The sequence below is a fragment of the Ambystoma mexicanum genome, chromosome 4q (assembly GCF_040938575.1).
Source record: "Ambystoma mexicanum isolate Mex_15411 chromosome 4q, UKY_AmexF1_1, whole genome shotgun sequence".
Taxonomy (NCBI): domain Eukaryota; kingdom Metazoa; phylum Chordata; class Amphibia; order Caudata; family Ambystomatidae; genus Ambystoma; species Ambystoma mexicanum.
In genome coordinates, this window is record NC_090928.1 from 685,902,536 (window position 1) to 685,926,098 (window position 23,563).

General features: G+C 48.5%; 1 pseudogene; it reads left to right on the plus strand.

Annotated features, from left to right (window-relative positions):
• The first annotated feature begins 9,727 nt into the window (after nucleotides 1-9,727).
• On the plus strand, nucleotides 9,728-9,866 carry LOC138468593 (U12 minor spliceosomal RNA; annotated as a pseudogene).
• Nucleotides 9,867-23,563: the final 13,697 nt, after the last annotated feature.

Sequence of the window (23,563 nt, forward strand, 5' to 3'; positions counted from 1 at the left end):
GCGCTAGAAGGAGAGTATTGGGAGAGCTAATTGAAGAGTTCAGTTTTGAGTGATTTGCAGAAGGCTAGGTAGGAAGTCTCGTTTCGAAGGGTTGTGGCGAGGGCGTTCCAATACTTGGGAGCAAGGAACGTGAAACAGGCCCCTCCTGCTTTGGCCCTTTTGAAGGTGGGGACTTTAAGCTGGTTGGAGTGGTGTGACCTGATGGGTCTGGTCGAGGTATCTCTGGTGATTTTCTCTATCAGATAGGGGGTGGCTGTGAAAGATAGACATGTGTGTTGTAGCCCTGGATAGAAGCTCAGGGGCTACAACCAAAAGGCTATCTAGCCCCGAGTCCCGGCAGTCCCGACATTAGCATAGCCCCAGATCTTTTACAAACTTAGCAACACTGTGGAAACACTGTGAAAATCTAAATGACAACAACTTGTCAGAAGGATGATAATGATGTCAACCTCACTGACACTGTCTTCACCACCCACCATGCCACCTCCTGCAACCACCATCTGTCCTCCATAGTCATAACATCCTGCTGCAGATCCATGGGCGCACCAAAACTAGCATAATGTCCACCGACATTGGAACCATGGTCACACCAGTCATACAGCGGCCCTAAAGCAGCTGAGGACAGGGGACACCCTCAAGGTTGTAGATGCTGAACAGGATTTCAACCCCTCTGCAAAAAATGTTTTACCCACCGGTGGGACGATTACCAATACTCCTCTGCTAATGAGATCTCCCTCCTCTTTTCAGTGCTCCTCGCTCATGCCTGACAGCATCATAGTGTGCATTGGGGAGGGACAATCAGCCAATAGAAGCAGCCCAGGCACAGGTAGGGGAGAATGGGAGGGAACTGGCCAATGCCTGTCCCTCAATGGTGCAAATCCTGGGATAGGTGCACTAGTTAATGGAAGGCTTTCAGCAGGAGCATCTGCACAGTGAGGCAGCTGAGGAAGGAGGTGGAAGAGGAAATAAGGCAAGAGCGTAGGGAGGCCTGTGCAGCATCTTCTGAAGCAGCAACAACATGGCTGTAGTTATGGGTGCTCCAACTGCAACTGCAAATATTGCTGCTGCAGCTGTGGATGACTATGCTGGGTCCAGGGAGGATGCTTCGCTGGTCCAAGAACAGGGCATCAGGTGCAACCTGTTTGCTGTCCATGCCACTCATACACGCTCTTCAGCGGTAGATGTCGTCAGATGGTGGAGGCCAGTGAGTGGCAAGCCCAGCCTCATGCCACTGGACTGGGTTACTGGCCTGCCAGGAGAGGTATCTCGCCAACATGCAGGAATTTGTGGGGAGGGAATCCACAACCCCCTCTCCATCCACTTCCCCTCCACCTCCACCGCGTGATCTGCATGGCACTCCCCTGCCCTTCGTCAATACTGGTGTCTCCTCTCTATACACATCGAAGTCCCAGGGGTCAAGTGGCCACGAAGGGAGAAGCGCTCCTTCTTGTGTCCCCTGTTCTTCAACTGACACCTTACATTTTTGCTGAATTTCTGCCACCCTGCCTCCACCCTTGATTTGCATTGGACTACATTTCACCCTGGGATTGAATTTGTTTGCGTGCATCCTGGTTTTCGGATTTCTTTTCATTTGACCTCACCCCCAATGGTGCTGAATCCCTATTCCCTTCCTCACCAGTTATAATAGAGGTTTGTTTGCTTCAGAGTTTTCTGGTGCCATTTGATGGGAGATGGATAGAGGGAAAGGGGTCTATATGCTCTATTAGTACCCGGCGAGAGTCAAGCAGAATGCAACACGCATTCTGATTGGCTCTCGCCCGCCGGGTCCTTACCCGGCCGAGAATCGACTCCAGCTGCCTTCTCCTCGGCGGGGGGCGTGGCAGCCCCTCAGCCAATTAGGAGGCTCGAAGCGGGGCCATCCCTGCTCCGAGCCACCCCACGGCTGAGAGGCTGCCTCCGCCCCCCACTGGGGACTTGAGTAAGCTTTTTTTTTTTCCCTTCCCTCCCTCCTCCCTACCCCACCCCACTTACCTTCTTGCCCCTGCGTCCCTAGTGGGGGACGATGGCAGCCTCCAGCAGTGTGGAGACTCTGCGCCTCCACACAGCTGGAGGCTTCCATCGTCCCATGGCAGGGATGAAGGTACTTTTCCTTCGCTTCGCTCGGCCCTATAACTATGGGCTCCGGGGCATTACCTGAGTCGATAATGCCCCCGCCGCTCGGGTCATATTGCTTAATTATAGTGATGCACGTATCTCTTGTTAAAGACATTGTTGAGTATTTCATCACACAGCACAAACCCATCAATATTATCCAAATGGTGCCCATTCCCTGGTGCTTACCCATCATGGCCATACACATCCTAGTGCTCCTTTCCCTCATCAGGTATGGGCACATTGCGTATGATGGCGACGCTGTGCAGCGTGTAACACATGGACACAGTGAGGCAGACTGCATCTGTTCAGTGCATGAATGCACCATCAGCACTGTTTGTTTGTTTGTTTATTTTATTTATATAGCGCAGACCAGGCCCAAAGGCAACCGGGCGCATATCTTGGCAGAAAGTTACAGGTATGAAACATTGGTACCAACCGATTGTGAACAGGATATACAGAATATACAATTGAACGTTACAAAGCAGAGCAATAAGCGGAACAATAGTGCCGGAACAAAGCAGAGCTAGGTCCCAGATGGCCCCACAGAGTCAGAAGGCGGTTGTTAGTGAGATGTAACTAGCCAAAGCTTGGCTTTGTGTTTGAATAGGTTAAATGACGGTAAGGATCCGATAGTGAGTGGTACAGTGTTCCAAAGCTTGGCAGCCAGGACAGGGAAGCTGGCAATCTAGGGATTTCAAGACCGTGGGACTGTGCAGATCTGAGTACTCGCGTTGGAATATGTTGAGTGAATCGAGAAGCTAGATATGAGGGGGCCTGGTGGTTAACACATTTGTATGTAAGAGTGAGAGCTTTCAGTGAGATCCTTTGGGCGACTGAGAGCCAGTTGAGATTCTTCCTGGTTTCTGAGATGTGGGCAGATCGGGGATATTAAGAGCCGCTCTAATGGCATTATTTTGGGTAGTCTGCAGTTTGTTAAGATTGCCCTGGTTAGTGCCTTGGTACAGTGCGTTACAATAGTCCAGTTTGGACATAACCAAGGTCCTGGCCAGGGTAATGCAATTCTGGGCGGTAAGGAATGGGTGACAGGCTGAGATCAATTTGCAGGTGTAGGCAGCCGCGGCAGCCACTGCATTGGTTTGACGGGTGAGATTCAAGGAGGCGTCCAAGTAGATACCCAAGGTTTTGGTATCTTTAGATACTTTAATTAGATTACCGTCAATGTTAAAGGAGCCGAACAGGGGACTGAGTTTGTTAAGTCTCTGTTGCGTGCCTAAGATGAGAAGCTCAGTCTTGTCGTCGTTGAGGCACAGCTCGTGCTGGGCCATCCATGCTTGAATGACAAGGTAAATGTCATTGAGGGCTTTGGAGTCAACAGTGTAGTCACCAGTGATGGGTATGAGTATCTGGGTGTCATCGGCGTAGTTCGTGTAGGTGACACCCAGATAGTCAAGCACATCAAATAATGGTTTGGTGAAGACATTATAGAGAGTAGGGGAGACACAGGACCCTTGCGGGACTCCACACGGGACTGGTGTCGGGTCTGCCGATGCGGTAGGTGAGAAAACTCTCATGTGCCTGTTGTCGAGGAATGACCTGATCCAGTTGGATGCGTTGTCGGAGAAGTGGGCAGCGGACTTCAGGTGCCGACATAGTGTTTGGTGGTTGACCAAGTCGAAAGCAGCGGATAAGTCCAGTAATAGTAGAAGGGCCAGTTTACCGTTGTCTTTAATGTCCTCAATTTGGGTTTTGAGGTCAAGAAGAGCTGTTTCGGTCCCATGCTTGGGTCTGAAGCCAGACTGTCTTGAGCCGAGGAGGTTATTAGTTTCTAAGTAGTTCTGAATCTGCAGGTATGCTGCTCTGTCAAGTATTTTAAGTAGGAATGGTACAGTGGTAATAGGTCTGTAGTTAGTTGGTGTTTTAGGGTCCAGATTCGTTTTTTTTAGGAGAGGGATAACCCATGCGTCCTTTAAATTGTTGGGTACCGTTCCTGATAGGAATGAAGAGTTGATGAAGGTGGTTATGAAAGGAGCAAGGTCCTGTGCCGCTTCCTTAATGATAGGTGCTGGGCAGGAGTCACCTTGGCAGTTAGAGGGTTTTAGGTTGCGAATGATGTTTTCGACCTCAAGGATGGTAAGTGGGGTGAAGCTGAAAGGGGTGTGAGTAAAGGAGGCCTTTGGCGTAGTGGAGGGTTTAGTAGGGGGGTTGGTGAGTAGGGTAGTTTGTTTGGCGTTAATCTTTGATTGCAGGGTGGTGATTTTGTTGAGGAGAGCGTTTTGGATGTTATTGCACCATTGGCTGTCTTTAGTGCAAGTATCAGGGACAGGGGAGGGGGCTTCCAATTCTTTAAGAATTTTAAACAACTCCTTAGTGTTGGATTCTGCTTGTGTAATACGTTGGTTGTAAGTCTCCTTTTTTGCTTGTAAGATTGCTTCCTTGTAGTTGTGGGTGGCGATGATAAGGCGTTCTTTGTTAGGGTCGCATGGGTGGCTCTTCCAAAGTGATTCAGCCTTGCGTTTTTCTTTGCGTAAGGCTCGTAACTGCGGGGTGAACCAGGAGTTCAAATGGGCTTGTTGTTTAGCTTTCCGTAATTTAAGCGGAGCTATATTATCAATGGCTTTGAGAAGTGTTTGATTGAAGATGTCTACTAAGACTGTAGGGTCGTTATGTTGGGACACACATTTGTTCAGGATGGGAAGGATGACTGGGAGAAGTTTATCCCTAGTGATGTCTTTTTTGTTCCTTGTGGGAGTGGCTGGAGCTATCGTGGGAGTGGTGAGAGGGTTGGTCGCCGGAAGGTGGAAAATGATGATGTGGTGGTCGGACCAGGCACAAGCGTGGTTGGAGCTTATGGTAGTGTTGCAATTGAGATCAGAAATCCAATCGAGCGTTCTACCTTTGATATGGGTAGGTTTGTCAATGCGCTGTTGGAGTCCAAAGTTAGCTAATGTGACAGCGACTTCAGAGGCCAAATGATCCTTAGGGTCATATAGGCCAAGGTTGAGGTCACCTAGAAGCAGTACCTGAGAGTTGGGTTTCGTATTGGCAGTCAGAATGGCTGTGATCTCATCTATGAAGGAGCTAAGTGGTCCTGGGGGTCTATAGATGAGGTGGAGGGTAGCAGTGTTAGTTGGAAATAAGGTGAGTTTCACGGAGAGGGATTCTGCACAACTGAGCTCTGTGTTGGGGATGATTCTAAGTGTGATGTTATTTCTATGTATGAATGCGACTCCACCTCCTTTGGATGTTGATTGTCGGTCAGCTCTAAGGATAGAGTAACTGTTGGGGATAGCGAGGGAAAGAAGTGGGCCAGAGGCTGCGTGTAACCATGTTTCGGTAATGGCCACAAAATCGAGGTTATGAGTGGTGATGAGGTCAGAGATGTCCAGTGCGTGGGCTGTAATGGATCTAGCGTTAATGAGGGCACCCTTGAGTTCTTTGGCCGAGATAGTGCTGTGGGGTGATGGTGACTTCTGTGAGGTAGTGGTGACCTGAGTGTGCTGAGTGCAGTGGGCACGAGGCAGTCTGGATCCAAGTCTAAGATTCCTGGCTTGGAGTGTGCACGGTTGAATGGGTGTGGGTTTAGTGGCAAAGTGATGGAGCCAGAGGGCAGGGTCATTGAGGTATGGGTTACTAAGGGGCATTGCGGTATGGTGAAAAGTAGGGTGATGAGGGTCGGTCTTAACGGTGCTGGGAGGAGTGGGGGGATAGAGGGATGTGGCGATTATGAGCCCTACGATGATGGCGAGAGGAGGTGGCTGGCAGTTGGCAGTGGCCGCATATCGTGAACCAAGTGCTCTAACCGTCTGTGCGGTAGTGTAAGCGTGCACTGGAGGGGATGTGGAGGAGTTGTGCGCTGGGCAGAAGCAGGATCAGCCAGGAAGTGGCAGTCCAAGTGCAGCTTGCTATGTAAGTACATGTGCAATTGTGCAATCAATGACTCAAAAGGCAGAAATTCAGCTACTGGGTAAGTACATGTGCAATTATGCAATCGATGACTCAAAGGCAGAAGTTCAGCTACTGGGTAAGTACATGTGCAATTATGCAATCAATGACTCAAAGGCAGAAATTCAGCTACTGGGTAAGTACATGTGCAATTATGCAATCAATGACTCAAAAGGCAGAAATTCAGCTACTGGGTAAGTACATGTGCAATTATGCAATCAATGACTCAAAAGGCAGAAATTCAGCTACTGGGAAAGTACATGTGCAAATATGCAATCGATGACTCAAAAGGCAGAAATTCAGCTACTGGGTAAGTACATGTGCAATTATGCAATCGATGACTCAAAAGGCAGAAATTTAGCAGCTGGGTAAGTACATGTGCAATTATGCAATCAATGACTCAAAAGGCAGAAATTCAGCTACTGGGTAAGTACATGTGCACTTATGCAATCGATGACTCAAAAGGCAGAAATTTAGCAGCTGGGTAAGTACATGTGCAATTATGCAATCAATGACTCAAAAGGCAGAAATTCAGCTACTGGGTAAGTACATGCGCAATTATGCAATCGATGACTCAAAGGCAGAAATTCAGCTACTGGGTAAGTACATGTGCAATTATGCAATCGATGACTCAAAAGGCAGATGTTCAGCTAGTCTGACGAGTTAAGTGCAGCAGGTTGCGAGCAATTAGCTTAACATCAAACGCTGTGTGACTACAGAACATAAGGGAAGGTGCAAGCGTACATAAGAAGAATTACAATAGGCGGTGATTCGTGATTCGAGTGGTGAAAGATGTGGCACTACGTAGTGAAGGTGCTCCCGAATGAGAAAGGGGAATGACCTTAATATCCAGTCGGAGCAGCAGAGGACGACAGGATGGGTGAGTTAACCATGCTAAGTTCAACTAGGTCAGGTCCGCGAGGAGTCTTACCGCATTTCTAGACGACGTTCCGTGTGTGTTCTGATGAACAGGAGTACAACAACAGCTGAGAATGAATGTGCTGCGGGGCGGTGACCATCACCGTGGCGTACCAGTGTTATATATAGGGGATCAGCATAAAGCGCTCCCTCATGCTCCACGGCGCGAACAGGGAGCAAACAGGGGCCTTAGTATGGGCCTTCGTGTGGCCGCCGGCGCTTCCGCCTGCCGGCGGATGTGGGTAGAGGAAAAAGGCCGCTAGTTGCTTAGCAGCGAGGCATCAGCCTCGGTTTCATGCCGCGCTGCGCCCGGCATTAGTAGGTCAGGCAAGGTAGGTCAGGCAGAGCGTGCTCGATGCTCGATGGCATCTAGATAGGGATTTTTCTTAGTGCAGGCAGGTGTATCTGATCCTTACCGCAAGGAAGGCTCTGGGTGGGCTTTCAGTGCGGCTGGGCATCGAGGATGGCGGTGACCACGGCACGTAGAGTGCTTCTGCTGCTGCTGAATGGAGGCTGCTGCAGGGGAGGAGGGGCTCCTGCCCTCTCCTCAGGGTGGCTGCTGGCGGTGATGAATGGGGCTCCAGGGGCAAACAGGGGCCTTAGTAGGGGCCTTCGTGTGGCCGCCGGCGCTTCCGCCTGCTGGCGGATGTGGGTAGAGGAAAAAGGCCGCTAGTTGCTTAGCAGCGAGGCATCAGCCTCGGTTTCATGCCGCGCTGCGCCCGGCATTAGTAGGTCAGGCAAGGTAGGTCAAGCAGAGCGTGCTCGATGCTCGATGGCATCTAGATAGGGATTTTTCTTAGTGCAGGCAGGTGTATCTGATCCTTACCGCAAGGAAGGCTCTGGGTGGGCTTTCAGTGCGGCTGGGCATCGAGGATGGCGGTGACCACGGCACGTAGAGTGCTTCTGCTGCTGCTGAATGAAGGCTGCTGCAGGGGAGGAGGGGCTCCTGCCCTCTCCTCAGGGTGGCTGCTGGCGGTGATGAATGGGGCTCCAGGGGCAAACAGGGTCCTTAGTATGGGCCTTCGTGTGGCCGCCGACAGTGCAAGTCGATCTTTAGGGCGCCAAATGCTGGTTCAATTGGGTTACTCGTTCAAGTGTGGGCAGCATTGTTGCACTGTTGCCTGGGGTTGAATGGTGGCATATCGGGGTCATGGGTGACGGTGCAATCCAGGGCCAACTGCGATGAGGGAGGGTGATTCATGTACTTGTAGGAGTGTAACATGCCAATGCCTGCATTTTCTGCAATATTTGGCAAGAACATGCATTTCAGTGGCTGTAGTCTTGCAACCATGCTTTTCTTCGGAGGATAGGGCGGACTCAAGCCTTTGTCGTGGGGAGAGCCTTGCCATTACTCGTCAAACCACATGAACGTATATATTGCTTTTTTATAAGCACTGCAATCGCCAAAGAGGTGACAGTGTGCATCAATTCCATTGCCATAGCATGTGATTGGTAGTGCATCAAGGAATCCTCATGCATACCTCTCAGGTTTCCACATGCGATTCCTGAGTGTGACACCCTCTGTTTGCTTTGCATTCTGGAACTTGCAGTCTAACATTTAAAGGGCAAATTAGAAATCCCAGAGTGCAAAAGAGGAAACCAGGTCTGAAGGTCCTACTCAATCGTAGCATGGGAGCACATGTGACCTCCACCTCACGTGGCCATTTGTGTTGGAATCACCCAAACTATTCCTGCAGGTTGTGTGCTATCACGTCTGCATGTTCTGACCCAAATATGTGCGCTGTATAGCATGTGGTAACGACACATGTAGGGTAAGTCTTTGATGATATGCATGTGTCAGGGATTGTAGTCTCATGCACATTTTCAAGAGACAGACAGATGGGCGGCCTGTTGTCGGCTGAAGAGCAGGCTGATGGGTGGCCTGTGCTGGGCTGCAGAGCAGGCTGGTGGGTGGGCTTAGGTGGGCTGCAGTGCAGGCTGATGGGTGGCCTTTCGTGGGCTGCAGTGCAGGCTGATGGGTGGCCTTTCGTGGGCTTATGGGTGGCCTGTGGTGGGCTGCAGGGCAGGCTGATGGGTGCCCTCTGGTGGGCTGCAGGGCAGGCTGATGGGTGGCCTGTGGTGGGCTGCAGGACAGGCTGATGGGTGGCCTGTGGTGGGCTGCAGGACAGGCTGATGGATGGCCTGTTGTGGGCTGCAGGACAGGCTGATGGATGGCCTCTGGTGGGCTGCAGGGCAGGCTAATTGCCATCCTGCTTGAGCAGTTTGGTGCTTACCTTGGAATCGGACAAGCCTCCCAGAAGTTCCCTCAGGATGAGCCACAAGTGTGCTGCTCCAGCCAGGGTCAAGGTGATGCGATTTACAGGTGATGCTGTTCTTTATCTGCTGCCCCCACGCCCTAATTCTTAATTGGTTCCATGTGTTGCTTGGTACAGTGACTAGGGTGGCTAGTTTGGTTGATTAGGTTCAGCTGTTCTGCGCAAGTGCTATTTTGATTAGTAAATCTGGGTAGTGAAACACGAGTAACAGGCTACAGTTATAGATGCGGAAATGCTCTGCATTTACAGGCAGTGCAATCACACATATCCTATGTGCTGTTCCATCAGCTGTACATGGACGGAGTTTACACTCCAATAATTCATGCCATAGGTCTACATGTGCGGTGCATGTGAACCAGTATCGTGCCGTGCAAATAAACTATGCATAAATGGTTAGGCATGGTTTCTCAACTCTGGGGACCATCTAAATGACAACCATTAAATTGAATGCGTCCATAATAGCCTGGTGTGTCGTAGATCCGACAGTAAAAGAAGTGCATGCGCTTGTTCAAAACATCCTGGCCGTCCAGGAAAATAACGATTCTGGGTGACGCCAGGATCCTCACTAAACATGTGAGCGGAATTTTTGAACGGGTACAGGTCGTCCCGTGGGTGACCCGCCTACTTAGCGGGATGCCTTGGTGCAGCGATCTAAAAAAAAAAAAAAAAAAAACCAAATAATGGCAGATGTGTACATAGTGCTCCCCTTATTAGTGCTGTAATATTTTCTTTTCTTATTCATTCATTCAATTTGTCATTTGTATATGGCCTTTCACCATAATGATGTTCCCAACGCGCTGTTAGTTGAATGTGCTCAGACGGACAATATTTGGGAGAAGTTGGGAGGTGCTATTATGCGTGTGTGCATTGCAGCCATTAAAGTCATGTGAGGGTCGCCAAGCCCCTGCTAGTCACCCATGTCTGAATGGCGTGTGGGTGGATGCAGCAGAGGCAACATATGAACGAAACAGGGCTGGGTTGTGTTCAAGGAGATAGGAATTATGTGAGAAGCTACAGTTTTTGTCGTGAAAGGTAGCTTCATTCTAATGGCAGAGGTGCTGTGCACTGGTGTTTGTGTTATATGTGAGGACAGGGTGTGTGGAATGAGACTGTGCCTTCTGCTAAGTTGCAATGGTGCGGTGTACTCATTTCATTCATACTCAATGGTGTAAAGAGGGGGTACTAGTCTCAGTCATTAACGAAACCTGTCATGAAATGATTTGCTTCCTTGTCAGCACATGAAACCATAACATCGAACTGTAACAAAATAACAGACATTTCCATACACTTCGCTTTTCATTTGAACTATACTTGGAAATCGATAAAGAGTCTCTTTATATGGGTGTGATGTCATATTCGTTCCTGCACCTACCTGCGGGAGCTATATAATTTTGTACGGTGATAGTAGGTTTTCTGGGCAGGCCTGGCTCCAGCAGGGAGGACAGGGAGGCCAGGCCCCCCCAAAGCCAGCCCCTGGCCCCCCTAGAAAGGAGGCCGTGTCAGTGGTGTTATACACCAATAGTAACCAAGGGAGTGGGGGGTGGATATCACTCTAAACATTCATCTGCAACCTCAGAGACATCATTCTGAGAGGCTGAACTGCAGGTGGCCCAAGCAGGATTTGTTTTCTTGCCCTAGACAATGATTTATGCCCCACAGCCATGAAAGTACAAATGACCAGGGAGATGGAAGGCCAGTCACACCTCTAAATGAGGTAGCACACGTATTCAAGCAGGCTGCCTACAACTATTTTCTCAAACCTAAAATCACAATTTTGTTTTCTGTAATTTAAAGTATGTTTATTTTTTGTGGGAACATAGTGGTTTTTCACATCATGCTTAATAAAATGGTTAATCATATTAAACAATATAAATGACAGGTAAAGTTGCTTGAAAATCGATTTCTGCAGAAGGTGCATCAACTGACTGGTGGCCCTTGCAAATTACATTCAAAGTATATATTCTGCTGCATTAACTACTTGAGTACAAGTGAAAAGATAAGGTTGGTAGCAACATAAATTTAATTCTGTAGGGGTAAAGTGTAGTAAAATCAAAAAGTGATAGATGCAAGGCTTTGAATTAAACATTACCACTACTCTTGCTCTGCGCAACATTCCATGCCATAATTCTGTAGTATGCCTGTGCCATTAGAGAAGGCGGCAAGCCATTAGCAAATGACTTTTGGTGCTGCCACCAAAAGGTGCAGTTCAATCTCAATTGCTCAACCGTGTTCCAACTGCACTGGAACACAAGTATCCACATGCATTTTTAGGCCCTGTGGTCTAGCAGTTTGGGACAGGCTTCTGATATTAGTGACAGGGCCAAGGCTGATATGCAAACAATGTATGGAATGCTGGTCAGAGCAATGACAATGGTTCTAACTGATTTACAGACTTTTTACCTATTAGGTACAACTGGAATGCATTCAATGCAAAACAGATAGGATGGAGATAAAATGTGAGGGGAGACACACATCCTATGGGTGTGTCTGGTCATTTACCCACAATGACTAGCCATGGCTATGTTAATGTCTCACCACCAAAACCTAACCTTTCTAGAACTCTTTGAGCAAGCTCCATCACAAACTAACACCAAATGTGTTGCTGTATAGGGCCTGCCAGTGTTATATCTAACCATTCTTTTGAGTTTTTAATTGCTTAATTGCCTCTTTAAAGGAGCTCCTGGTGCAATAAAATGATCTTAATGTGTCTTCAGCCAGTTGATTTTATAAGCAATATATTTGTCAATGTCTCAGTGACTTGCACTGAAGTCCTGTCTTAAACAAGCAATCACATTCCATCAGTTTTTGCTTGCACATAGGTATTAGCAGACATTTGCTTGGCAATGCAATCATATGCCCAGTTACTGGTACCATTTTCCAGCAGCTGCCATCTTATGGCCATGTCGTACCCTTATGGCAGTGCCTGGCAAATTCCTATCCATGCCTAATGAAAATCCCAAGCTGTTGGCTTTGCCAATGCATGTTGGCTTCCGTTTGTCTCCCTAAGTAAATGTGTATATGTCCAGATGTGGGCGTCTTGCTTGCTACGCCTAGGGAATCAAGCTGCACCTCACTGAGCTGGTCCAACAAGGCCCTACCTGAAAATGATAAGGCTAGGTTGGCAATTATTGACCAGTTTCAGATTTTCTCATGCATACTTACCAGTGGGGCTCCGACTTAAATAGAATGTATCTTTGTTTGGAAGCCTAATCTACTCTGCCAGAATGTTTCATGATTCAAACTGACAGGTACTGACTTGATAACCTCATTCTGTTTGAGTAACTTTACAGAGTTTGCATGCAAACAGAATATGTCATGCGTGTTGTGGGATTTGTTTGGAAAGTATGATGTAAATCCTGGGTGCTGGGTGTTTATGCAGTGCCAAAAATGAAACATGAACATCCGTAAAATAACAAAAAAGAAGAGCGTTTTCTATAATGTTGCAGGCAAAGTATAAAAGGTGCTCATCTTTTATAACTAAAAAGCAGGATTTCAATATTTTCTAAAGAGTGCAATCAGAGGTGGATGTAACATCTGGACAAGGGTAGAATGCCAATGTGGCCCACCCTCTTTCCCCCCCCCCGTTCTACCGTCTCCCCTCAAATACAAACCACAAGGCTGAACAGGCCCTACCATTGAGATTGTATCTTTTTAACGTGTCTCAAAGGCAGATTATTTACAACAGGAAGTGCTATGGCAACTATGTGTCTTTTCCCTTTATCAGGTGACCATTCCAAAGACACTGAGGTTATTAATGCCACATACAACCAAACCAACTCTGGATGCTGTATAATGGCCTAGCACTGAATAACTCAAAAACTGAGATTATTATCCTGGGCACCGGCCCCAAGTGGTGCCAGCTTGATCAGTCCTATTGATTCTTTCAAATTGCAGACTGTCTGCTCCACACTTTGAAAAAAGTAAAAACCTTGGGAGTCACCATTGACCTAGAGCTCCAAATGAGGTCCCATATCAGCAGCCTAGTGTCTAACCCAACATACTACATTACATTTTTGGCACAAATCCGACCATTCCTTGAGGCCTCCGGTTGTGCCACCCTATTGTTACGCTCACCTGGTTCCACGGGGGCGCCACCCAGCAGTTGGGGTTCAGATGTCCCTCCTTGCGATGCCCAGATGTGACCAGCGGAAGAGTTCTGCCTGGAATACAGGTAAGATATGTTCAAGACTGGGCAACCGGGGTAAACAGCCTCCCACCTCCCTGAAGGTCTGCAACCCTTCTGGACTTCTCCTCACCTTGTTTTAGATGTTGGCAGGTTCTCCGTCCTGCTGTCTTGGCAGGGGCGCGTTGAGCTTGGTGGGCAATGGCGATCAAGTTGCTTTACTGATGCCAGCCCGTCTTGAGTCTTTCAGGTAGGTCTTATTGCTGTGAATATTACTGTTCTTGCATGCCTTTTAGACAATGTCTTTTTCTTTCTAGGTACGCGGAAGTCCAATATGTGGCAAGGCAGAATCTGTGTTTCGCTGGTAAGTATGGGTGTTTTTGGAGTGCCTTGATGCAGTCAGTAGGCGCTATGCGCTGCGCTTAAGATGCCTTTCCTTTGCTAACCTGTTATCTTTTCCTCTCCACAGGTCGCGGTACTCGGCCGGAGTATGGAATTTCCTTCGTGATGCTGATTGAGGAAAGGCCGGCGAGGTAAGCCTTTCGGCACAGTTCGTTAATTGTACAATGTCTCATGCCTTGTTTCTTCTCTTTTTCAGGTCCGTCGATCCGGAGGAGCGCTGGTTCCAGGATGATGGTTGGAAGAGCTGCGGACCGCTGGTGATGAAGTTCAGGTAAGCTGCTGCCTTTTTCTCACAATGTCTTCTCCTTTCCTTTGCAGGTGCTGTCCTTACGAGGTTCGTGGCTGAAGCTGAACACGGTGGGCGTTATGTTGCAGTAATGCAAACTAATGCGAAGCGTGTCAGTCTATTCGGGTGTGGTTTAAATGGTGGGCAGTCATAATGTCGACAGTCAAAATGTCGACAGTCAAAATTTCGAAAAATAAATGTCGAAAAAAATAATGTCGACAAACAATAATGTCGAAATTTTTTCGATATTTTTTCGAAATTTTGTATTTATTGTAAGAATAAATAAATAAATATATATAAAACTAAGATGTGTTGAGTATGAGGGGTGGGGGGTGTGGGGGGGGTGGCAGGGGGGTGTTGGGTGAGGGGGGGTTGGGGGGGACCCCCCCCAATAGTAAAAGATACTCTTTTTGGTTATTTATTTATTGAATAAATAAATAAATAAATATATAATTAGAATGTGTTGAGTATGAGGGGTGGGAGGGTGGTGTGGGGGGGGTGTTGGGTGAGGTGTTGATAGTTTTAAGTGACATTTTTTTGTCGACATTTTTTTTTCGAAAAAATGACTTTTTACATTATAAGTATAGGATGTCGACATTATTGTTTTCGACATTTTTTTTTCGACATTATGACTATAAACCGTTTAAATAGCTTCAAGAAAGAAGTCCAGGTAAAATAGTCCCCATGGTACCACACCCAAAAACACTACACTGCAAGCCTGGTTTCAAGGAGCCAGGTTATGAGGATGCCTCCACATGACTGGCATTAATGAAAAGTAGTTCTCAAGCACAAGTCCATATTTAAACATGAGCCTGGCGCCAAAGGCGCCAGGACTGGCCCCAAGAAGGCCTATGCTGCAATTTTTTTGGGTTTAGTGGGGGCTGGAATCAAGACTCTCCCTGCCCCATAGGTTGGCCAGGGGGTATTCAGAGTGTGGGTCGTGACACCTATCCAGGGCGGTCATTGGGAGCCACCCAGACTTCTGTGCCAGCAGTCTAGTGGGGGTAGGCAAAGGAGCACACAATCGTCTGCAAGTTGTGCAGAACAACGCAGTGAGGGTCGTTATGGGTATGCGTAAAACAGATCATATCTCAACAGAACGCAGAGCATTACATTGGCTCCCCATTACAAAGAGAATCAAGTTTCATACCTTTTGCATTGCACATGCTTGCATGTATGGAATAAGCCCTTCTTATATGGCAGCACAGTTGAAGTGGCTATCTAACATGCGTAATCTAAGATCCAATAACACAGGGTTGCTTTTCACCCCAAAGGCCAAACTGTGCAAAATGGATGCTTCCCAGCCGCAATTCCTCCCTTGTGGAATACTCTTCCGCCTGATTTGAGGCTGTGTGCCAGTCTTCCCAGATTCAAATGTGTCCTGAAAACCTTTCTTTTCGAGTAAATGGATCCTTGGCCTCCACTAGTTTCTCTCAGGTTTCTCCTTAGGCCTATCCGAGCTTTATGTTTTTTATTGTATGTAATGTCAACGCTCTTATGCCTCCGGGCCACTGTCCTAGCGCATTAAAAATAAATTTAATACATTAGAGATGAAAAAAGGTAAAAAGGCACTGACCATTGCTGTGGTACATTAAAAGAAATTTATGTAGGGTTTTAAGAAGCTGTTTGCGTGATTGTTGGGTGATTAGTAATTAAGTGGATACAGAACAAGCTGTGTGAAACAATAACCTTGTCATGCATTTCATTTCACTTTGTGTCTGTATCAGACTTTTTGTAAGTTCCCATTCGTTGCTATGCTGGAGCTTGTAGGCTTCCATTCAGGATGGCGAAAAGAAAGCTAGTCATGGGGGATTATTTTCCAGGTCAAGCGGAGTGGACGAAGTGGCACTAAATGCATATAGCTACACTTTTTATGAGCTGTAGGATTTTGTATGATTTGATAGGCGAAGTTGGAGAGCAGACCAGACTTAACAAGGTCCCCCTGCCAAATCCGGTTGGTATTCCACTAGCATATATTTGTATGTTGGCGGAAAACCAATGGATTCCTATGGGATCTGCCTGACTTTTACACCTGGCAAAAGTGGACAGTGTCAAAAGGAATACATTGTGGATGGCTCCTACAATTGTTAATTGTGGAAGTGATTTACACTTTTCCAGACATGTAGAGGTAAAGTAAAGAGCAAAGGTGATTTTCGCCTGTGTTTTACTTTTTACTTTTCCAGTACTTGATGGAAACAATTAAAATGAATGAATGGCTAAGGGGGTGCTGTTGCGCACTGTTGAAGATGGCCGCGTAGAGCACTTGCTCCGTGCCCAGCACATCCTTTATTTCCAACAAAGGCATTTGGACATTGCGGTTCGCTGCTACATTCTACCGCCAGGACCACAAATCCTTTCTGCAGTTGCTGGCCAAGTCCCGTCCCTCTACAAGCTGGCACTGGGGAGCTGTCGCGGTTCCCATTTTCACCGCGGGTGATCCCTCGCTGAGCCTGTGGAGCAGCTCCATGCGTGGCCTTCATCCTGATGCCTGAGGCCAGGGCCCGCTGGGCCTGCGTGTGGGAGGGGCGCTCTAGGCCCGAGCGCACTGCCGAGCTTCGCGCCTTCCTGTGCGGCGCCGTCTGGCTCGGCGGGCTGCCGCATCCCATCTGCGGCTCCTGCATCATCTGGGCCCAGTCCGCCTCTACTCTTCCCCAGCGGCCCTGCTCCAGGGACACCGACGCTCGCCCAGGCTGCCTGCTCTGGCCGGGAGGGCTGCTCTCCTACAGCCCTCAGCGCTGCGGCCCGTTTTTGCTGGGCTCTGACACGGGGCGGCCACCTCCCCCTGACACTGCCAGACTTTTCAGCCTACAAGGTAGGACTCCCTGTCATGGCAACCTACTGCTAAACCCACAGAACTTGTGGGGCTGGATCACCTAATTGAGTGGGGTAACCCATAACCTGACTCGGTGGGGGGGGCACCTGCCACACTCTCAGCTATATCCAGGAAAGTCCTCCACCTTGACTGCTTACATGGCCTGACCTCCTGCAACCACGGCTCTCCCCTACACCCCTTGGATTATCGCTCTCCCCTCAGCGCCCCGAGTGAGCCTCAGCAAAGAAGCAGGCAATGCATATACTTGTTTACTGGGGAGGCTGGGCACTGGATACCTGATTGCGTGGTGGGCCACGTACACTGACCTGTGTCCCCCCTCCCGAAGGGCATGCTACCACCAGATACTCTCGCTGACATCATTGGTGATATACCTGGACAAGTTTACACGTGGATTTCACCTCCCCACGTGTCCTGTATTTGCTAGCTTCTCGAACATCTTGCGCAGTCACTCTGTCACCCATCTGGGGAACAACCTGAGGAGCCGTGATTGCCTTGTATTGAGGTAGAGACCTGTACTGAGCCTGATTGACGTGTGAACGTGGGAGGCCGCAACCCATTCTATAACATAGCATACACTACAGAGAGACGGGCCACCTCCGAACTCTGCTGCCGCTCCCTAATAAAACACTGCACTCGATACAGAGATAACATATATCCTTCTGACTCTGCTACCATCTTTCACTCCGGAGGTCCAGAATTCCACATTCCCCGACTTGTTCAGTGCAGACCCACTCAACAGGACCCCACGCCTAACCACTGATAATCAGTCTTCAGCACCCTGTGTAACTCTATCAAAGTACTGCCTGGCACACACTTCTTGGGCAGCATGCCCAGAAGAAACAACAAGAAACAAAGCATAATTAACATGTTCACAAAGACAACGCAGAAAACGGTGGAGTCACGACCAGAATCCGGGATGGCTACAGCATCAACTCCTGGCAACCAAGATTCAACTAAAATGTTTGAATACATGTGTGAGGGGTTCATGGCTCTCCACTCTAAATTGGACGACATGAGCGGAACGATCTGCTCCATCAAGGCGTATATGGAGAGGACGGATGGTCGGGTCACAGAGGTCGAGAACAGGGTGAGGACTGCTGAAGATGACATTGCCTCCCTCCGGGCTGAGGTAAGCACCCTGTCCAGTAGGGTCCAAGACATCAGTAGGAAGAACGATGACCTTGAATCGCGCTCTAGGCGCAACAATGGGCCTCATTACGACCTTGGCGGAGGACCATGGCGCTATTGTCACCATGGTCCATGGCGCTAAGTTGCCAACTCCGCCATGGTGGATGGCGGACTTACCGCCCCATTCCGACCTTGGCGGGGCGGTAAGTCCCCAATCCCCATTTACCCTTCCCCATTCCCATTTTCGCCCCATAGGGCATAATGGGAGTGGGGAAGGCGTTAATTACGCCACCGTAAATTACGGTGGCGTAATTAACATCAAGGTCCCTTAGCGCCATGGATTTTAACACCTGCTAAAAGCAGGTGTTATATCCGCCATGGCGCTAAGGGATCTCGTACTCAGGCGGTAAGGGTCGGCGCTGTTTACGCTGGCGTAAACCCATTACCGCCTGGGTCGTAATGAGGCCCAATATCCATATTATTGGTATACCTGAGAACAACATCGACAGATCTATGGAGGAGTACATAGAACACACTCTTCTGACCCTGTTGGATTCCCCCAAATTGCCTCCTCAGTTTGCTATTGAGAGAGCCCACTGTTCCCTCACGGCTAAACCCAAACCGGGTGCCCCTCCTGTCCAATTATAGCAAGGGTGCTGAACTACCGTGACAGAGACGCTTTGCTAAGCGCCGCGAGAGCCAAGGGCCAACTGCTCTTGGGATCCTCTAGAATTCACCTTTACCCAGACCTTTCTACTGCTGTCCAGCAAGAACGCAAGCCCTTTTTATCAGTGAAGAAGAGACTCTGTGACCTGGGTGTGAAATACTCCATGTTATACCCTGCCAACCTCAGGATTGAGCACGCGAACCGGATCCTCGTTTTCTCTATCCCTGAAGAAGCAACCAAATTTATAGAGGATCACTTCCATGGCTGATCTCGGCATAACATACACCCAGGTTACACACCTGTCCGTGTTCCCCAGGCTCCTGCTTCAGTCTTGGCCGCACACTGTTCTCTTCAGGCATTCCTTCTTGGTACGGAGCCCCTAAGCAGATGAGTGCTCTACTATGATTGTTTTCCTGGCTACCCACTATGTTTATGGGTCCCCCTCCATGGGCCTAACTTCAAGTGGGCCTGTGCCATGTATCCTTTATTGTTCTGGTTCTCTTGGGCAGCGACTAATCACCGACTAATGCCTAGCTCCTGAAACAGTTTATTGTCTCAGTACTCATATGCCACAGTGACCTAGTTACTGTCCCAGCACGAGTGTGCTCATGTTCGACTGGCGCTAAGGCCCCCAGGAGAAGTTGCCAAAGGTTATGAGTTGGTTTGATAAGGGGATGGGATTAATTCTTCTGTTTGGAGGAGGGATGTAGGTGGAGGTGGGATGTTATTGTTGATTGTTGTATTGGGGTATTACGCAGGAAAATGCTTGACTTCTGCAGTGGAGGGGATGCGTGGGACTACACCATTGTGGACATTCTTGTCGGATGGACTCATTTTATATCAATTAGACTGTGCACATAATATATTGCTTCGTCGCTTTATGTTACTTCTTTTTTCTAATATCTATAATGGCTGACAATGATTTGACCTTACTTAGCTGGAATGTGAGGGGACTAGGAAATTACAAATTTTTAAAAAAATGCGGAATGTTCAATTGTATGTAGAACGTCATGGTGCCAAGATCCTTTTCTTACAGGAGACGCATGCCAGGTCACAGGGATGCTTAAAATTCACAAAGTCATGGGGCACACAAAGATTCTACACTGATTACTCTACCCAGAACAGGGGTGTCATGATTCTACTTCATAAAAGTGTTAAGTTCCATCTCATCTCCTCCCACATTGATCCTTTAGGGTGTTATGTCTTGCTTCATGGTTGTCTGAATGGTAAAGAGATTATACTTCTCAATGTGCATGGCCCCAATATTGAGGACCCGGAGTTCTATTCATACCTTACTACACTACTTGTTGGGTTTCTCCAGGTTCCCATCCTTTGGGGCGGTGACCTCAACACAATCCTTGATGTCGACTGGGTTAGGTCGGGCACCAGGCCCCGCCAACTTTCCAGGGCCGCCAGGGTCATCCTAGCATCCTTGCCACAGCTAGAGCTCTCTGATGCATGGAGAATGGTACACCCTGATTCCCAAATGTATTCTTTCTACTCCTCTGTCCACGACTCTCATTCCAGGATAGACAGATGGATCATCTCAGATCTACTACTCACACAAATGTTAATTCTTCCCAACTCATTCTGATCATTCCCCTGTGACTATCTCCCTTGCCTAGGGCACGGCTCACTCAGAATCCCGTTCCTGGAAACTTAAACCTCAGTCACTACTAGACGTGGCCTTCAAGACTGACCTAGCGGTGGCTAACGATGACTACTTTACATTGAATGCCAGATCTGTTCCCACACAAGCCACCCTCTGGGAGTCATTCAAGGCCTACATCAGGGGTGTGGCTATCTCCAAAGAGTCGGGGATTCTCAGGACTATCTGCAGAGATATTTCATTGAGCAAATCTACACTCTCCTCCCTCGAGGCCCAATATGCCCTACATCACTTGTCAACTACCCTAGCCAGCATCACCGTTGAGCTGGAAACTTTCCATGCCCATGCTGAAATGAAAATTCATAGACATTCCAGGACTGGGGAGACGTTACGGTGAGGGCGAGCGACCTGGCCGCCTTCTTGTTAGACTCCTTTGTCAAGAGACATGCTTGCCACACATCCCTGCCACTGAAAGACCAGATGGCTCCCTGGCCATCCTTTCGCAGGACATTAATGACCAGTTTTGCTCGTTCTACTCTGCTTTATATACAAATACCGACACTCTCCTGGTGTCAGAGATAGATGCATATCTGGATTCCCTCCCTTTCTCTGTTCTTTCCGATGACACTAACATTGCCCTGGACGCACCTATCACAACCGAGGAAAATATTTGAGGCCATCGATTCATTAGCATCAGGCAAAAGCCAGGGTTCCAACGGTTTCCCCATAGAATTCTGTAAGCAATATAAATCACGTCTGGTTCCCCACCTCTTGGCATTGTGGGAAGAGTCCTGTACTTCAAGTACACTCCCACTGACTCTCCGTGAAGCCGTCATAACTATATTACTTAAGCCTTGTAAGCCTGCCACCCAATGCGGGTCGTATCGGCCTCTCTCATTCATTAACTGCAACGTTACGATTTATGCTAAGGTGCTGGCCATGCGACTGACTCCTTACATGCCCCACATTATTCACCCAGACCAGTCCGGGTTTATCACTGGCCGATCCACTTCTCTCAACCTGCGTCGCCTCTTTAAAAGTGCCAAGGACGAGTATACTCGTCCTTTTTACATAGACTTCAATAATAGCCTGGCACTTAAGGGTATCATGAGCAGGATTGATCCAAACACTCAGGCTGTGGCAGCAACCCTCAATATGCAGAAGGGATTTGACTCTGTATCTTGGAACTATCTTTGGCGGGTGCTTGTAAAATGTAAGTTTGGGCCCCGGTTGCTTTCGTGGGTTAAACTTCCTTACTCAGACCCTGTAGCCAGGGTTCGCACAGAGGATAGGCTTTCGCCCCCCTTTTGCATATCCCGAGGCATGAGACAGGGATGCTCCTTCTCTCCCCTAATCATCTCCATTGCCATTGAACCCTAGCGGATAGAATACGGCAGGCACATTCACTCCCGGGTCTACATCTACTAAATGCACCTAATATTACTTCTTTATATGCAGATGACTCCCTGCTTTTCATCCGCTCTCCTGAATGTAATCTCGCCCAGATCCTTGAAGACGTAGTACACTTGGGTGAACTCTCCGGCCTTAAGGTTAATTGTTCCAAATCGACACTCTTTCCACTAACTGACGCTACCCCCGCCCCTCCTGATCTCATGGGCTTCACTTGGACACAATTGGAAATCACGTATATCGGTGCAGTTGTGGCTTGCACGCGCGAATGAGTATATGAGGCTAACTACCAGAATTATTTAGCCACGCTTACAAGGAAAGGCCAGGTTTGGGCTAACCTCTCATTGTCTCTTGCGGGTAAACTTGGTGTCTTAAAGATGGTGGTTCTCCCCCAGATTCTTTATCGTTTTCTCAATCTTCCCATGTGGCCAGGCAGAGACTTCTTTCGATCATTGAACCGCACACTTAACAAATTCCTTTGGCATTCTAGAGCAGTCCGCCTCAAATATAACACACTAGCTACCTCCTCAGAATACGGGGGCTTTGGTATCCCCAACTTTGAGAAATATTGGCTGGTCACCCAAACACAATTCGCATCGTATTGCTTCGCCACCATCAGTCCTCTGTCACACTTACGTCTGGAGCGTCGTGCAGTGGGGGATCGCGATATCCATCCCTTAGCACTCTCTCCCCCCAACCGTAATGGTAATCCCCTAGATCCGGTAGACGACACATTTAAGGCACTCACCAGACTATGGACACTCTCTGGCAACCCTTATCCATTCCACGGCTGCCTTCCTCTCTGGAACTTCTTTCCCGGGGTCCCCTGTGTTCCCCTTTCAGCGATGCAAAACTGGGCGGATGCGGGCTTTGAAAACATCTGGGATGTTTTTGACCAGGACCACTTTATTGAGTGGGCGGATCTGCCGATAGCTCTACGGCGAGGCTCACCCATCTGGTGCCAGTACTCAGCTCTTCGTCGAATTCATAAGAAGAGATACCCTAGCTTTCCCACCATACCTCCTGATGACCAAATTCTGGCTGAAATAATGAATACCATGAATAGTCGAGGGAAAATCTCCAGTCTATATTCTCTATTACAATCTACAACCTCCCCCACGTTTGATGCGCTGCGACAATCTTGGACCGGGGACTTGGGACTAGAGATAACTGACCAGTGCCGGAAACGGATGTGCTCCCGCACCCACGACATCTCAATCAACTCCCGTTTTAAGTTGATTCAATTCGAAATCCTACACAGCTACCACTACACGCCAATTCGATTACACCGAATGTTCCCGGACCATTCGCCCTGCTGCCCCAGATGTAGATCTAACGATGCAACCTATATTGACATGATTTGGGCCTGTCCGTCGCTTACACGATTCTGGTCCAAAGTATGCTCCACAATTTAATCTGTCCTTGATCACGAGTTGGCCCCTCCCCCGTTGAAATGCCTCTTCCATGACTTCCCTGGTCTTCACAGTGATTCCTGAAAGCTTGCTGGTCTATGTGTGTTACTTGCAGTACGATGTATTCTGCTGTGTTGGCTCCGCCCCGGACACCTACACATACACAATAGCTATCAGTCGTCACCTGGGCTTCCGACACACAGGAGGCATGGGCATTCCAATTGCCACAAGCAACTAGACCTAGGGATGTGTGGCCCTGATTCCGTTCCTATCTCACATCTATATCCGCTGAATCAGATGCCTCTCCCTCTGTGCAATCCTCCCCCCTCAACAATCCCTCTTGAAAGTTAGCTCTATTTGTCATGCCATGTGTGTTCAGCGACTAGCTACCACGATAATGCCCTTCTGGTTCCATTTGTCATTGTTGAGCACTGTCTTTGTATGCTTTCACTGTAATTAATGATTGTGACCCACTGTTTAC